The sequence below is a fragment of the Bos taurus genome, chromosome 10 (genome assembly GCF_002263795.3).
Source record: "Bos taurus isolate L1 Dominette 01449 registration number 42190680 breed Hereford chromosome 10, ARS-UCD2.0, whole genome shotgun sequence".
NCBI classification, from domain to species: domain Eukaryota; kingdom Metazoa; phylum Chordata; class Mammalia; order Artiodactyla; family Bovidae; genus Bos; species Bos taurus.
Window position 1 is genome coordinate 73,719,025 of NC_037337.1, and position 16,471 is coordinate 73,735,495.

The following is a 16,471-nucleotide window of genomic DNA, read 5'->3' on the forward strand; positions in this document are numbered from 1 at the left end:
CTGGAATTGAAAGAGCTGGGTTTGAGTCCTGCTTTCCAAAATATTTGCTGTTACCTTGAACAGGTCACTTAACATATTTGGGTTTCACTGTGTGTGAAATTTGAAAAATGCTATCTTCTCACTAGGGCTTCCCAGGTGGCTTAGTGGTAAATGCAGGAGACACAAGAGACACAGATTTGAGCCCTTGGTAGGGGAGATCCCCTGGAGGAGGTAATGGCAGCTCATTCCAGTATTCTTGCCTGTGAAATAACATGGACAGAGGAGCTTGGCGGGCTACAGTCCATAGCGTCGCAGAGTCAGACACGACTGAACAACTGAGCATGCACACATCTTCTCACTAACATTATTGTAGAGTTTAAACTAAGTAACACTGGCAGTGGTGCTTTGTGAAATGCTACACAAATGTTGTCTGTTAAATATTCCATAGGCAGTCACCCAAATACTTCTTCCTCGATGCATGATGAATCCAGGCAACAGGGACGTAGTTGTCAGACCAATGCCAACAGGTCTGAATCTCCACTGTACGAAGTGAATAAGAAATGAAGAGGAGAAACAAGGGCCTCTCTCTTCCCTCTCCCTTCAGCTACTGAGGGACCAAAAGGCAGCAGGAAGAAACTACAGCATTTAAAATGGCTATTCGGGAAAATGCAAATATGCCCACTGAGAATATAGAAGCTTCCTGCAATGAAGAGGCTTTGATCCAGGTGGACTTTCTCTGGAAGAATCACCTCTGGTCACAACATTAAAATAAGTTGCTCAAGAGCTGCCTTACTCATCAGTACCTGTTACCTAACCATGAGCATAGCACTTGGTTAGAAATGGGCATGAAACATGCTTCCTGTGTGTGGGCTATAGACTCACACATATTTATTCAGCACATCATTTCTGAGCACTGAACTATGCACTAAACACTCTCCTTGGTGCTGGGGACAAAGTGGGAGGGAGAGACAGAAAACCCCCTACCCTCCTGGAGCTTGTAAGTTGAGGAAATTAATGCTAATCAAACAATTCCACAGAAGAATGTAAAAGGACAATCCAAACTCCCCCAAGGGAAGTCCAAGGCCTCTGGTGCTGGGGGAACTTAGCACAGAGGTCCTAACTTGGCCTCCAGAAAGTAACAACTGAGCTGAGATCTGAAGGCTGAGCAAGTGTATTTTCCAGGCTGAAGGAACCGCATGTACCAAGGCAAAGAGGAAGCATGGGATGCCTGAAGACCTGAGAGAAGGCCAGTGTGGCTGGACTCCTTGAGTGACGGGTACAGTGGTCAGGATATAGACTGGAGAGCTATGCAGGGTAGTTCCAGCCACAGGGGTCATTATGTGGGCAGACAGGGTGACTGACAAAGTCAGGACATAGTGTTTTACCCAGTGCCAGGTTTTGTTTTGATTTTAATGTTCCCAGGAGTATCCTGTTGTTGCATTCCCATAACCTGAAAAATTCTTTAAATATGTAATAATCACAGGATATAATTCTTGCTAGATTAAGAGAAGCACCTTAGGTCACCTTGTGTAGGTCAAGAGTGCCTTAGGTGTCCATACCTGGCCCTGCAAACTGGCTCCAAGACAGGATGCAAAAACCAGACCAAATACTATTGAAACTCGCTGTTAATAACTTCTGTCTCACTCTTGTGCGTTCCCAAACGTCTAACACAATGATCACATTTGACTCCCCCCAAATAGCGTGAAAGTGTTAGTTGTTCAGTCATGTCCGATTCTTTGCAAACCCATGGACTGCAGCCTGCCAGGCTCCCCTGTCCGTGTGTTTCTCCAGGCAAGAAAACTGGAGTTGGTAGCCATTCTCTTCTCTAGGGGATCTTCCCAACCTGGGTCTCCTGCGTTGCAGGTAGATTCTTTGCTGTCTGAGCCACCAGGGAAGCCAATCTGAGCAAACTATGAGAGACAGTGAAGGACAGAGGAGCCTGGTGTCGCAGTCAGACACAACTTAACTACTGAACAACAACAAAAGAAGTGTGAAGTAGGGCATTTTGACAGTGAGGAAGATGTCCAGTGACTTGACTCAAATTCCATCTGCCCAAAGGGGTCACTTGAACTGACATGAACTGCTTCTAGATTAAAATGGTTTTTCCCACAGACCACCACTGAGTCACCTACAAACTCTCTCTGACCTCCTTAATGTCATGGAACTCTAGAATTTTCCAAGTTGTAGGGAAACTTGACAATCAACCGACTTGTTGAATTCTCTCATTTGGAAATTTCAGGAAATTTGAAAAAATTTGAGAAGCCATAATATTTCAGAAAAAGACTATAAAAGTGGTATTTTCCACTAAAGGAAGAGGGAAGTCATTACCAAGTTCTGTCTACTGACTCACTGTTGGCTCCTCAGCACATGCCGTGTAACGGAACGACTCTCCTCCCGTCACTAGTAGCGGTGACCTTAGGAGGCCCGTCACTTTCCTTTGTACCCTGTTTTCTCCCCAGAGGGATGGTATGGGGAGGGAAGTGGGAGGGGGGTTCAGGATTGGGAACACATGTATACCTGTGGAGGATTCATGTTGATATATGGCTAAACCAATACAATATTATAAAGTAATTAGCCTCTAATTAAAATAAATAAATTAATAAAAATAAAAATGTAAAGTGGTTACAACTGATGACAACAAATAATCTTATAATTCTGCACATACACACACAGAATTGAAACAAAAGTTCCAATAATATGTATTTATCCTTACTAGGGCAATGTATGCTTTTTAAAAAAAAAAAACAAAAACCTTTTTATTTTATATTGGAGTATTGCCAATTAGCCATGTTGTAATAGTTTCAGGTGGACAGCAAAGGGACTCAGCAATACATATATATGTACCCATTCTCCCCCAAACTCCCCTCCCTTCCAGGCTGCCACATAACATTGAGCAGAGTTCCCTGTGCCATACAGTAGGTCCTTGTTGGTCATCCATTTTAAATATAGCAGTGTGTACACGACCATCGCAAACTCCCTAACGATCCCCTCCTCCCATCCTTCTCTGCTGGCAACTGTAAGTTTGTTCTCTGTGAGTCTGTTTCTGTTTTATAAATGAGTTCATTCACTTTTCTATTCTACTTTTTCAGAAAAAGCTCTTTGCAATCCACTAAACTGATTTTACTGCCCATTAGAATCTGAAATCCTCAGGTTGACAAACTCTGGACTGGATCCCCTCTGAGATGCCTCCTAGTCTGGTCCCCTGACACTCCTCGGGACTGCCCAGAATCCTTTGGGGTTTCTTTCTAGAAAGGCAAGTGGCTACTGTCTCTGGATCTGGCAGCTCCAAAATGACTTGGAGGTTGACACTATCAGTTTTTTGGCCTCAGCAACTGGCACTGGCTGGCCTTTTGGCCATTTGTCCCTACGTGGATAAACAGAGCGTGAGCATGGCCTTCTGATCACAGATGGCTGAGATTTGGTGGAGAAAGATCTACATTCAAAGTGTAAAGTTAGAGAACTTGGCCAGTCTCTGCCAGCTCCCACCCCAGATGCCCACACACCACACACACTACATACATACACCACACACCTCGCCCATGAACATACAGCCCTCATAGTTGTCCACTTATTCTCCGCACATGCACACAGACCCCCTACATGCTATACACATGTATGCATGCCATGTGTATACACACACACACACTCACCATATACTACATACATCCCCCACAACATACATACACACAGACCACACACACACTGGCACTTCAACAATGACACCACTGAAGCACTTTGTTTTTAAAAATTGCACTCCTTAAAAAAAAATCAAATACTAATACTATGGTATTTCATGTACATTTTTTTCAAATGTAATTAAATTCTCACTTTATGAGTGCTCATTTTCCATGTTTTGTTCATTTTTCTTCTAGTCTATAATAGCTCTATATATTAATGTTTATTCTTGAATAATTTACACAATTCCTTAATGTTTTGAAAGAGGCTTATAAATGCATGCTTTTGAAAAGTACTGCACGTATTGTTTCACTAATTTTTAAAATTTTATGAATTCTGAAGATTTTAAACTCTAATAACAGTGTCAAGGCCAGTATTTCACCATGAAGCGAAGTAAGTCTTGAAATCTTGACATCACCATTTTGCCTTAGAACTGCCATCACCCACAGGGAGGTGGAGAAGTACTGGTTCTCACACCTTCATGATGATTCTGAAGCTGCTTTCTGTGTCTCGCCCAGTGCTTGGCATCTGGAAATCTTGCAGGAAACGTCTGGTGAGAGAGTGACTGAAAAGGAAAAGGGGGAGTGGGGAACAGGAGAAGAAAAAAAGAAGAAAGAAGAGGGAGAGATACAAAGGAAGAAGGGGAGTGAATAACAACAAGTGGAGTGGATAGAGTGAGTGAGATAGAACAACCGTATATTGCTTTTGCCTTAGACGTCTTTCCCTATGGAAAATGGAAATCAAAGACCATTTCCATGATGGATCTTGTTCAAAATATTATTGCTGGAACCCACCTGGTAAAGTGGCAATTTTGTGGGATGTTCATGGAAAATTGCTTTCCATCTGCTAGAGGAAGCAAATCTTGCTGAGACATCTGACAGACACACAGTTGTTTGGTCTTGGACACGCACTTTTCCATGGTGACAGAAGCCATGCCACGGAAATATATGCGTCACTCATCTACATTGTTTTCTTTGCATCTCTAAGGATTGCACATGAGTTTTGGAAAGAAGGATAGGGTTTTATTGTTTCTTTTAATGATAAAACATTTTAAATGGTCATTATTTTTGAATCATCAGAAGATACAGATAAGTATAAACAAGAAAACAAAGATTACATATTAGTCAAAACATCCAGAGGTGATAATTATTAACAGTTGGTATTCCAGATTTTGTTTTAATACAAAAAATAGATGTATATATTATATATATATACGTATACTACATTATGTAATCTTTTGTTGAATATGTTGAGGACATCTCTGTCCATTTTTAAAAATATTATTACACAGCTTTCTGTTTCCCTATGGAAAATATTTAGGTTTGCCAATTTTTGATTATTCTAAATTACACAGTAAAGAACATTCTTGTGGAGGCATTTTTTGTGCATTTATTTCCTTAGGATAAATTCTTAGATGTGAGCGTTTAAGTGTCAATATGCACATTTTAAAATGCTATATCAATTTGCCAAATTGCCCTCCAGAAAGTCTGAACCAATTTACATTCTCTTTGAAGTGTATGAAAGTACCTATTATCTCATGCCCTCATCAACGCTAGTTATTATCGTTCTTTTCAAACTTTTCTAGTTTTATAGGTTAAAAGGTATTTTCATTTTTAATTGGCATTTCATATATTCCTAGTGAGGTAAAATAATTTTCACATTTTTTGGTTATTTGCATTTCACCTTTTTTGTGTAACCTGCCTGACAGTGTTTCAACTGTATTTTTCCAATGTGTTTTTTGTCTTTTCCTTAATTTCTAAGAGTTCTTCATAATGCAAAGATATTAACCCTTTGCTACCATATATGTTGTGAATTCTTTTTTTAGTTTTTCATAACTCTGAATATGTAGACATAGAGATGTTTTATTTTATTTTAAGGAATCAGTATACCTACAATGTTCCTGTTGTTTTTTTCTTTTGATTGATGGATAGAAAAGTATCCTTCATTCCAAGATTACCTATGTTTTTACTATCCTCTTTTGTTTTTTTACATTTATATTTTCAAGTCATATAGAATTTGCTTTGTAGCATAAGACAGGGATCTAAACTTTTTTCCTGACTTACCAATGAGTTGTCTCATTAACATATGGACTAAATAATCTGTATTCTTCCTACTGATTTGAAATGACTTGTTTACCATGCTAAATTCTCACAGACACCCGAGTTCTTCTGTTACTTGTTTCTTGTAGTTTTCTGAAACCCTAAATCCATGTATGTTAGTCTTTTAGAACTAGCTATCATTTTAACTATCTAGATTGAAAATTCTTATTCCATAGACTCCACAAGATGGTTGAATAATCGATGCTACTTTTAATAGAAAGAACGAGGTCTATTTCCATCCTAAGGAGGTGTGGGAAAGGGTAGAGTTTTCTCCCTGGGTCATAGGGTTTTGATATGGAAAGGTATAAAGACCATCTGTTCCAAAGCCCTAATTTTACAAATATTAATTGACTTGTTTATAGTTAACATAGCTAGCAGTGCAGAGCTGAGACTCAAACCAAGTCATATTCCCCTAAATCCATGCTAGAGGAAGATGGTTAGAGTGAGGGTCTATCAAGGACAGCAAAAGCAGAGTTAATAAAAGGAGGATCCTTTCTGTTCTACATCTCCAGGAACTTGCAGGGAAATGGGAGGTTTCTGGAGCACCACCTTGAGAAAGCAGTTAAATGTACAGGAGCCCCTGCTGCTACCTGAGTCCTTAGAAAAATCAGCAGAAAAAGGGACATCGCGGATGCACCAAAGAGTGAGCACACAAGTACACACGCGCAGTCGATAGGAGCAGCTGATGCAGAGTCGTGAAGGTCCAGGCATTTTTCAGGAGTGCCACTCTCACCCTGGTTAACTCTGTGAAGGTCACTGAGGTCAGACGCCAGCAAGAGCCAGCAGCGGAGAGGCAGGAAATGAGTGGGGCTCTGGGAACACAGCAAAGGAGAAAAGCTTTTTGTAGGCAAGGTATGAGAGGAAACTCTGACAATGTGAGGAGGGCCCTGTGTATGTTGTTTTCTTTTCTCAGTCAAGAAAACTCTCAAACTGTTCTTTCTTTTCTATTATTGGAGTATAATTGAGTTATGGTATTATATTAGTTTCAGGTGTACAACATAGCAATTTGATATTTTTATAGATTATAGTCCATATGAAGAAGGCGATGGCACCCCACTCCAGTACTCATGCCTGGAAAATCCCATGGATGGAGGAGCCTGGTAGGCTGCAGTCATTGGGGTCGCTAAGAGTCGGACATGACTGAGCGACTTCACTTTGACTTTTCACTTTCATGCATTGGAGAAGGAAATGGCAACCCACTCCAGTGTTCTTGCCTGGAGAATCCCAGGGATGGGGGAGCCTGGTGGGCTGCCGTCTATGGGGTCGCACAGAGTCGGACAGGACTGAAGTGACTTAGCAGTAGCAGCAAGGTTGTTATAAATGATTGGCTATATTCCCTGTGCTGTACATTACCTCTTTGTAACTTATTTTATATTTAGTAGCTTAATTCCCTGCCCCTCTTCCACCCTCCCGCCACCATTCTCCCCTCTGTAACCACTTCGTTTATTCAACTATGTTCTATAAAAGCTGTCCAGTTTCCCTGCCACCTCCCCCTGGTGGAAATCTCTTCTCTAGCAAACCACTTTCTATCTGACATCACTGAAGTTTTTAAAATATGCTTAGTTAAAAAAAAAAAAAGTTTAGTTTCCTAAAGATATTATGTAGTTTGATTTTTTATTAGGAAGATGTAGACATATGACTTAAAATTCAAGAGGCACAAAGGACTATAGTGAGAAAGCTTGCTTCCACCCGTGGTCTTCAGCTACCTGGTTCCTTGTCTAGGAAACACTAAACTCTAGTTTCTTATATACCCTTCCAGAGTTGTTTTCAACATATCCAAATACATAAGTACACACATAGATTATTCCGTGAGAAGTTTTACACAAAGAGTAGCATGCTACACACACTTTTCTGCACCTTGACATTTTTACTTGATACATCCTGGGGATGCTCCATGTCTGTACATAAAAAGCTACTTCATTCCTTGTCATAGCCACATTTCATTATACTCTAATGCATGAATAAAGCATATTTTTTAAACCAGTTCTCTCATAGATAGATGTGCTTTTTAATTTTTTTTTATTTTAAATGGAGGCTAATTACTTTATTGTAGTGGGTTTTGCCATACATTGACATGAATCAGCCATGGGTGTACATATGTTCCCCATCGTGAACCCCTTCCCACCTCCCTCCCCATCCCATCCTCCAGGGTCATCCCAGTGCACCAGCCCTGAGCACCCTGTCTCATGCGTCGAACCTGGACTGGCTATCTGTTTCACATATGATAATATACATGTTTCAGTGCTATTCTCTCAAATCATCCCACCCGCGCCCTCTCCCACAGAGTCCAAAAGACTGTTCTATACATTTGTGTCTCTTTTACTGTCTCACATATAGGGTCATCGTTACCATCTTTCTAAATTCCATAAATAAGGGAACATTTCATGCAAAGATGGGCTCAATAAAGGACAGAAATGGTGGGAACTTAACAGAACCAGAAGATATTAAGAAGAGGTGGCAAGAATACACAGAAGAACTGTACAAAAAAGATCTTCATGACCCAGATAATCACAATGGTGTGATCACTCACCTAGAGCCAGACATCCTGGAATGTGAAGTCAAATGGGCCTTAGGAAGCACCACTACGAACAAAGCTGGTGGAGGTGATGGAATTCCAGTTGAGCTATTTCAAATCCTGAAAGATGATGCTGTGAAAGTGCTGCACTCAATATGCCAGCAAATTTGGAAAACTCAGCAGTGGCCACAGGACTGGAAAAGGTCAGTTTTCATTCCAATCCCAAAGAAAGGCAATGCCAAAGAATGCTCAAACTACTGCACAATTGCACTCATCTCACATGCTAGTAAAGTAATGCTTAAAATTCTCCAAGCCAGGCTTCAGCAATACGTGAACCGTGAACTTCCAGATGTTTAGAAAAGGCAGAGGAACCAGAGATCAAATTGCCAATATCTGCTGGATCATCAAAAAAGCAAGATAGTTCCAGAAAAACATCTATTTCTGCTTTATTGACTATGTCAAAGCCTTTGACTGTGTAGATCACAATAAACTGTGGGAAATTCTGAAAGAGAAGGGAATACCAGACCACCTGACCTGCCTCTTGAGAAACCTGTAGGCAGGTCAGGAAGCAACAGTTAGAACTGGACATGGAACAACAGACTGGTTCCAAATAGGAAAAGGAATACGTCAAGGCTGTATATTGTCACCCTGCTTATTTAACTTCTATGCAGAGTACATCATGAGAAATGCTGGGCTGGATGAAGCACAAGCTGGAATCAAGATTGCTGGGAGAAATATCAATAACCTCAGATACGCAGATGACACCACCCTTATGGCAGAAAGTGAAGAAGAACTAAAGAGCCTCTTGATGAAAGTGAAAGAGGAGAGTGAAAAAGTTGGCTTAAAATTCAACATTCAGAAAACTGAGATCATGGCATCCAGTCCCATCACTTCATGGGAAATAGATGGGGAAACAGTAGAAACAGTGGCTGACTTTATTTTTGGGGGGTTCCAAAATCACTGCAGATGGTGACTGCAGCCATGAAATTAAAAGACCCTTACTCAATGGAAAGAAAGTTATGACCAACCTAGACAGCATATTAAAAAGCAGAGGCATTGCTTTGCCAACAAAGGTCTGTCTAGTCAAGGCTATGGTTTTTCCAGAAGTCATGTATGGATGTGAGAGTTGGACTATAAAGAAAGCTGAGCACTGAAGAATTGATGCTTTTGAGCTGTGGTGTTGGAGAAGACTCTTGAGAGTCCCTTGGACTGCAAGGAGATCCAACCAGTCCATCCTAAAGATCAGTCCTGGGTGTTCATTGGAAGGACTGATGTTGAAGCTGAAACTCCCATACTTTGGCAACCTGATGGGAAGAGCTGACTCATTTGAAAAGACCCTGATGCTGGGAAGGACTGAGGGCAGGAGGAGAAGGGGATGACAGAGGATGAGATGGTTGGATGACATCACCGACTTGATGGACATGAGTTTGGGTGGACTCCAGGAGTTGGTGATGGACAGGGAGGCCTGACGTGCTGCAGTTCATGGGGTTGCAAAGAGTCGGACATGACTGAGCAACTGAACTGTACTGATACTGTATTGGTGTTTTTCATTCTGACTTACTTCACTCGATGTAATAGGCTCCAGTTTCATCCACCTCATTAGAACTGATTCAAATGTATTCTTTTTGATGGCTAACTAATATTCCCTTGAGTATATGTACCACAGCTTTCTTAACCATGGATAAGACATGGACATCTGCCAGTGGACATCTAGGTTGATTCCATGTCCTGGCTATTGTAAACAGTGCTGCGATGAACATTGGGGTACAGGTGTCTCTTTCAATTCTGGTTTCCTCGGTGTGTATGCCCAGGAGTGGGATTGCTGTGTCATATGGCAGTTCTATTTCCAGTTTTTGTCCAGATTTTGTCATCACATACAATGCTGAAGTTAATATATTATTTTACACATCAGCAAATTTATATTAAGAATAAAGTCCTAGAAGAGGAAATATGAGATACAAGAAGATGAGTATTTGTTTTTTTTTTTTAATTGCTAAATTTCCCCTTTTAGAGATGGTACCAGTTTAAAGCCCTCCCAGTAATGTTGAAAGTGCCTGTCTCACATCTTTGCTAATATAATGTGTTATCAACTTTAACTGTTTTAACTGAACACTGGTGTCTCAGTATAGTTTTAATTTGTATTTCTCTTATGAATAAGATTGAGAATCTTTTTATATATTGAAGGACAATTTGTATTTCAGTCCTGTAAACCCTTTATACTCTTAGCCATTTTGTGTCTAGTATGCTATTGATCTTATTTTTTATTTTTTAATATTTATTGATTCTTAAGAGCTTTTTATATGGTAGAGCAGCTAGTGATTTATTTATGATTTTGGTTGCCCCTATTTTTCCAATTTGTTCTTTGTCTTTTAACTCTTGGTACTTAGAAATCCTTTTATTTTATGGCTTCTGTGCTTTCTGTCAGGCTTTCCCAGAATAAGATTGTAAAAAATAACTTATGGCTTATTTTTGTAAACTGATGGTTTATTTTTTTACTTTTAAATATTTGATCTCTCTGAAATTTATCCTGGTCTGAAATTTTAGATGTGAATACATTTTTTCCCAGATATGTAACCAATTATTCCAACACATTTTATTAAATAGTTTTATTCCAACACTATTTATTAAATAATTTTTCTTTACTAATTTGAAATACTGTCCTTATAATATCTATGCTGCTGAGTCACTTCAGTCGTGTCCGACTCTGTGCGACCCCAGAGACGGCAGCCCACCAGGCTCCCCCATCCCTGGGATTCTCCAGGCAAGAACACTGGAGTGGGTTGCCATTTCCTTCTCCAATGCAGAAAAGTGAAAGTGAAGTCACTCAGTCGTGTCCGACCCTCAGCAACCCCATGGACTGTAGCCTTCCAGGCTCCTCCATCCATGGGATTTTCCAGGCAAGAGTACTGGAGTGGGGTGCTATTGCCTTCTCCCATAATATCTATACTTTCAAGGTATTCACATATTATAAGTTAAAATGAACTTTTCCTTTGTAACAACTGTCCTCAAAATCTTTATAAATCTTATAATTTGATGTGTGCATGCTCAGTCACTTCAGTCATGTCTGACACTGTTGACTGTGGCCCACCAGGCTCCTCTGTCCTTGGGATTCTCCAGGTAAGAATACTGGAGTGGGTTGCCATGCCCTCCTCCAGGGGATCTTCCCAACCCAAGGATCGAACCTACTTCTTTTGTGTCTTCTGCATTGGCAAGTGCGTTCTTTACTACTAGTGCCACCTGGGAAGCCCCAACAATTTCATATCAGTCTCTTAAAAATCACTGGAAAATTGCGTTTTCATTATTTTCTTCCCTTTACTTTTCTCCCTCTTTTTGCTTTAATATTATACTTTGTCATGACAGAAGTCCCCAGTGAACCAGGAATAAAGAGCGTCCTCAACTTGATAGGAGCCTGGTAGGCTGCAGTCCATGGGGTCACTAAGAGTCGGATACGACTGAGCGACTTCACTTTCACTTTTCAGTTTCATGCATTGGATAAGGAAATGGCAACCCACTCCAGTGTTCTTGCCTGGAGAATCCCAGGGACGGGGGAGCCTGGTGGGCTGCCGTCTATGGGGTCGCACAGAGTCGGACACGACTGAAGTGACTTAGCATAGCATAGCATAGCAACTTGATAAATAATACCTACAAAAAACCAACAACTAATGTCATATTATACTAATGTTAAAAAACTAATAACTTCCCAACAAAGATCAGGAAAAAGGCAAAAATGTCTCCTCTCACCACTCTTTTTCAGCACCATGCTGGAAGCCCTTGCTGCTGCTGCTGCTGCTGCTGCTGCTGCTGCTGCTAAGTCGCTAGATGAGGAAAGGGAACAAAAGGTATCCAGATTGGGAAGGATTAAATTAAATTGTCTTTATTCACAGATGACATGATCATCTATGTAGAAAATATAAATCAACAGTAACAACAACAACAACAAAACTCCTAGAGCCTAGAGCTAGTAAGTGATTATAGCAATGTTGCAGTATTTAAGGTTAACATACAAAAAAGTCAATTTCCTTCCTATATATGTATGAGCACTGAGCAAGTGGAATTTGAAATTTAAAACACAATGCCACATACATTAACAGCCCCCAAAGTTAAATATTTAGCTATAACTCTAACAAAATTGGTGCATGATCTTTATGAGGAAATTTGCAAAACTCTGATGAATGAAATCAAAGAACTAAATAACATGGAGTAAATAACATGGAAAGTCCATTTCACAAATAAGAAGACTCAATATTGTCTAGATGTAAGACCTCACTTGATCAATAGATTGGGCTCAACCCCAACAAAAATCCCAGCAAGCTATTTTGTAGATATTGACAAACTGGAAAAGGCAAAAGACTCAAAACAGTCAGTACAGCATTAGAGGAGAAGAACAAAGTTAGAGGGCTGGCACTACCTGACTTCAGGGCTTACTATAAAGCTATAGTTGTGAAAACACTGTGGTACTGAGGAAAGAGTAGACAGCCTAAAAATAGACCCACATAAATCTAGTCAATTGATCTTTGACAAAGGCAATACAATCCAGCAAAAACGTTCCTTTCCATAATGAACAACTGGACACCCACATACCAAAAAAAAAAAAAAAGATTCTAAACATAGGTCTTATGCCCTTCACAAAAATTAATTCAAAATGTATCATAGACCGAAATGTGAAATTCACAGCTAGAAGATAACATGGGGAAAACCTAGATAACCTTGAGCATGACTTGACAATGACTTTTTAGGTATAACACCAAAGCCATAATCCATGAAAGAGATAATTGGTAATCCAGACTTCACTAAAGTTAAAAACTTCTGCAAAAGATAATGTCAAGACTTTGAAAAAGCAAGCCACAAATAGAAATATTTGCAAAAGATACCTAATAAAGGACTGTTGTCCAAAGTATACAAACAATGAAGAAACAGTCTGATTTTTAAAATGGGTCAAAGGGGCTTACTTGGTGGTCCAGTGGTTAAAACCTAGATTTCTAATGCAGGAGGGGTGAATTCAATCCCTGGTCAGGGAGCTAAGATCCCATGTGCCTCATGGCCAAAGAACCAGAATATAAACAACAGAAGCAATATTGTAATAAATTAAGACTTTAAAAATGGCTCACACAAAAAAGTCTTTTTTGGAGGTTAATTACTTTACAATATTGTATTGGTTTTGCCATACATCAACATGAGTCCGCCACAGGTATACACGTGTTCCCCATCCTGAACCCCCCACCCTCTTCCCTCCCATACCATCCCTCTGGGTCATCCCAGTGCACCAGCCCCAAGCATCCAGTATCATGCATCGAACCTGGACTGGCGATTCATTTCATATATGATATTATACGTGTTTCAATGCCATTCTCCCTAATCGTCCCACCCTCTCCGTCTCCCACAGAGTCCAAAAGACTGTTCTATACATCTGTGTCTCTTTTGCTGTCTCGCTTACAGGGTTATCATTACCATATTTCTAAATTCCATATATATGTGTTAGTATACTGTACTGGTGTTTTTCTTTCTGTCTTACTTCACTCTGTATAATAGGCTCCAGTTTCATCCACCTCATTAGAACTGATTCAAATGTATTCTTTTTAATGGCTGAGTAATACTCCATTGTGTATATGTACCACAGCTTTCTTATCCATTCATCTGCTGATGGACATCTAGGTTGCTTCTATGTCCTGGCTATTATAAATAGTGGGCCAAAGACCTTAAAAGATTCCTGACCAAAAAAGATATACAGATAGCAAATAAATATATGGAAAGGAGCCCCACATCACTTATCATCAGGGAAATGCAAATTAAATCAATAATTGAGATACTGCTTCACACCTATTAGATGGCCAAAATTCAGAACACTGACAATACCAAATATTGGCAAGGATGTGGAGCAATAAGCACTCTTACACATTGCTAGTGGGAATGCAAAATTGCACAACTACTTTGGCAATCTGTTGGGTAGTTTTCTTACAAAACTAAACATAATTTATCATGTGATCTAACAATTTCTCACTCTGGCATTTACCCAAAGGATTTGAAAACTTCTATCCACACAGAAACTAGACACAGATGTTTATAGCAGCTTTACCCATGACTGCCAAAACCTGGACGCCACCAAGATGTCCTTTCGTAGGTGAATAGGTAAATAAACGATGGTACATCCAGACAATAGAATATTATTCAGCACTGAGAAGAAATGAGTTATCAAGCTGTGAAAAGACATGGAGGAATCTTAAATGCGTATTACTAAGTGAAAGAAGCCAATTTGAAAAAGCTACATGTTGTATGATTCTAGTTGTATGGCATTCTGGAAAAGCAAAACTACAGAGACAGTAAAAAGATCACTGGTTGCTAAGAGTCTTGGGAGGGGGTGGGAGGGGAGAAATGAATAGGAGGAGCACAGAGGACTTCCAGGGCAGTGTATGATACTATAATGACAGATACATGTTGTTATACATTTGCTCAAACCCATAGAATGTACACCAAGAACAAATTCTAATGTAAACTTTGGGTGGTATGATGTGTCAGTGTAGGTTCACCAGATATAACAACGTACCACTCTGGTGGGACATGTTGATAATGGAAGAAGCTATGCATATGCCGGGGCAGGAAATGCATGGGAAATCCCTGTACCTTCCTGTCAATTTTGCTATGAATCTAAAACTGCTCTAAAGAAAATTGTCTTTATACATACATACATATATATGCTACAGGCCAATTTTTCCTCTAAACCTCTCTCACATTCTTCGTATCAGTGTTTCTGCTTTCCCAGAAAGATATTGCCCCTACTTTTCGGATCATTTGCGCCTCTTCTTCCCTTTTAAGGAGATATTGCAAATTGCTCCCATTTCTCCCTGCCCCCATCATTAATCCTTCCTCTCATCCAGCTAGTTATAGCTAAGTGACTATTTTAGTAAGACTGGAGTTTCAGAGTCAAGGCAGGGCTCTTAGAGTACAATCAGAGTTGTCAACACAGAGGTGGCTGCTGAAGCCCAGAGAATGTTCATCTGCAGGAAAGAGTATGTAGATGAAAGAGTGATGATTGCTGAAACTTGTATTACACAAAGAAAAGTGAAGGAGGATCTAGAGGAGAAACTGCCATGCCATGCTAAGTTGCTTGAGTCATGTCCAACTCTGCAACCCCATGGACTGTAGCCCGCTAGGCTCCTCTGTTCATGGGATTCTCCAGGCAAGATTACTGGAGTGGGTTGCCATTTCCTTCTCCAAGGGATCTTCCTGAACCAGGGATAGAACCCATATCTCTTAAGTCTCCTGCACTGGCAGGCAGGTTCTTTACCACTGGTGCCACCTGGGCAGCAATGGAAAAATAAAAGATGAAGAGTTCAGAGTCTCTGAGAAGGAGTCAAATAATACAGAAAGATCGATGAGGTTAAACATAAAGAAACAAAACAGTGGGTTTGTTGACAGGAAGTTCATTGCTGCTCTTTGGATCAGGTCACTTCCCATATTCAAACCCATCCACCCTTTCCATCTCAATTACTTCCTCTTCTGGGTGGATGGAATTGCCATCAGCAGAACAGTACTCCCAATAGAACAGTTAGAAAAGGCAAATAAATGAAATACAGAAATGATCTCTTTGAAGGAAGCAGAAAGCTGCTGAAGTAAGGAAAACTGGAAAAGCTCAGGCACTGGAAAGGGGGAAATGAGAGGAAAGAGCTGCTGCTTCATACATTTTTATGCTCAGGGCTTTTGCAGGAGGCTGAGAATCCCAACTCATGTCCAGTGAGTCTGTGATGCCATCCAACTATCTCATCCTCTGTCATCCCCTTCTCCCACCTTCAATCTTTCCCAGTAGCAGGGTCTTTTCAAATGACTCAGCTCTTTATATTAGATGGCCAAAGTATTGGAGTTTCAGCTTCAACATCAGTCCTTCCAATGAATATTCAGGACTGATTTCCTTTAGGATGGACTGGTTGGATCTCCCTGCAGCACAAGGTACTCTCAAGAGTCTTCTCCAACACCACAGCTCAAAAACATCAATTCTTTGGCACTCAGCTTTCTTTATAGTCCAACTGTCACATCCATACATGACTACCGGAAAAACCATAACTTTGACTAGACGGACCTTTGTTGGCAAAGTAATATCTCTGCTTTCTAATATGCTGTCTAGGTTCGTCATAACTTTTCTTTCAAGGAGCAAGCTTCTTTTAATTTCATGACTGCAGTCACCATCTGCAGTGATTTTGGAGCCCCCCAA

The 16,471-nt window shown here is 40.2% G+C and overlaps 1 long non-coding RNA gene across 1 annotated transcript; it reads right to left on the minus strand.

Moving 5' to 3' along the window:
* Nucleotides 1–2,724: 2,724 nt before the first annotated feature.
* On the minus strand, nucleotides 2,725–12,085 carry LOC112448510 (uncharacterized). Its single transcript, XR_003036888.2, has 3 exons — nucleotides 12,010–12,085; nucleotides 4,449–6,565; nucleotides 2,725–4,219 (listed from the first exon to the last, which is right to left on the minus strand). It is a non-coding gene; the product is annotated as an uncharacterized lncRNA (long non-coding RNA).
* Nucleotides 12,086–16,471: the final 4,386 nt, after the last annotated feature.